This window comes from Octodon degus, unplaced genomic scaffold (genome assembly GCF_000260255.1).
Source record: "Octodon degus isolate 3935 unplaced genomic scaffold, OctDeg1.0 scaffold00063, whole genome shotgun sequence".
Lineage (NCBI taxonomy): Eukaryota > Metazoa > Chordata > Mammalia > Rodentia > Octodontidae > Octodon > Octodon degus.
This window is the reverse complement of record NW_004524639.1, coordinates 12,114,511-12,116,190: the sequence shown is the minus strand read 5'-3', so window position 1 is coordinate 12,116,190 and position 1,680 is coordinate 12,114,511. Positions and strand designations below refer to the sequence as shown.

Below are 1,680 nucleotides of genomic sequence, written 5' to 3'. Positions count from 1 at the left end.
GAGGACATAAAAGATTTACATAGTGTAAATTATGGTACTCTGAGAAAAGAGATTGAAGAGGATTTAAGAAAATGGAAAGATATTCCATGTTCCTGAATAGGAAAAACCAACATTGTGAATATGGACATACTATAAAAATTTTTACACAGATTCAATGAAATCTTGATTAAAATAGCATTAGTATAGATCAAAGAGCTAGAAAAAACTTTCCTCAAATACATTTGGAACCAGAAGAGATCCAGAATATCAAAATCAGTCTGGGAAACAAAGAAAAGGCAGAAGCTATCACAATCTCTGACCTGAAATCATACTATGAAGATACTGTGATAAAATCGGCTTGGTACTAGCATACAGACAGACCTGAGGATCAATAGAACTCCTTTGAAGATGCACAGAGAACTGCAAACACATTTAGCCATCTTATCTTTGATGAAGTTCCAAACATGGTCACTGGAAGAAAGATAGCTTCTTTAATAAATGGTGCTGAAAAAAACTGTATTTCCACATGTCGAAAGTTAAAACTAGAACCATGCCTATCACCATGCACAAAGATACAGTCAAAATGAATCAAAGATTTAAATACTAGACTTTGCTGTTTAGGAGAAGCCAGATAACATGGAGTCAGCCAAGATGGCTCCTCCCAAGAACACTCCCAGAGATGCATTGGTGATGTCACAGATCCTGAAGGATATGGGCATCACAGAGTATGAACCAAGGGTTATAAATCAAATGTTGGAATTTGCTTTCCAATATGTGATTACAATTCTTGTTGATGCAAAAATTTATTCAAGCCATGCTAGGAAATCTAATGTTGAATCAGATGATGTCAGATTGGCAATCCAGTGTTGTGCTGACCAATTTTTTACCTGTCCTCCACCAAGAGATTTTTTACTGGATATTACAAGGCAGAAAAATCAAATACCTTTGCCACAGATTAAGCCATATGCATGGTCTAGACTACCACCTTATATATACTGCTTAACTGAAGTCCTTAATTAAAAAGTGACCTAATTAAGGACGTCTAGTCCCATGATTAAGTGTTGCTGCTATTAGTAGAAGACCTACCACTTCCACAGTAGCAGCCACAAACCGTGTCTCCCATATAAAGCTGTGTCAGTGTCACTGACAAGCCAAAGATTTATGGTGCAGATTCCATCTTCTTAGTCCACACCTGTCTAACCAGTTCTTGCAATAACTGCAGTTCAAAATGTTTTGATTAATCCTTCAATGATTGGATCCAAAAATATTCTTATTACTACCAACATGGTTTCAACACAGAGCACAGACAATGAATCAAGCCCCGTGAACAGAAAACATGAAGATGATAATGGCAGTGACACTAGGTAAGAAATAGTCTAGGGTCATCTAGATGCATTCTAAAAGTATAGTTGATTTTAAGCCTGCATACCAGATTAGATCATTCTAGATCTTGTTTTCATCTTACAAAACTTAAATATAACTTTAATAATTTTTCACATTAATTTAAAGTGCTAGATTTCTTTAATAAGAATATAAGTATTTTCTCTTCAGGCTTCAAGTACAAAAGTTAAAAAAACTTGTTTCTTAACAGCTTTATTAATGTTGAATGCTACCATGGCAGTTCTATTTTTGAAAGCAGTTTTCTACTATTTATCACTGACAGTAGCACTTAAGTTTCAGTTTCTACAGTCTAGTAAGTAA

General features: G+C 34.9%; 1 pseudogene; it reads left to right on the top strand.

The window, feature by feature from the left end:
* The first annotated feature begins 615 nt into the window (after nt 1–615).
* On the top strand, nt 616–1,347 carry LOC101591790 (annotated as a pseudogene).
* Nucleotides 1,348–1,680: the final 333 nt, after the last annotated feature.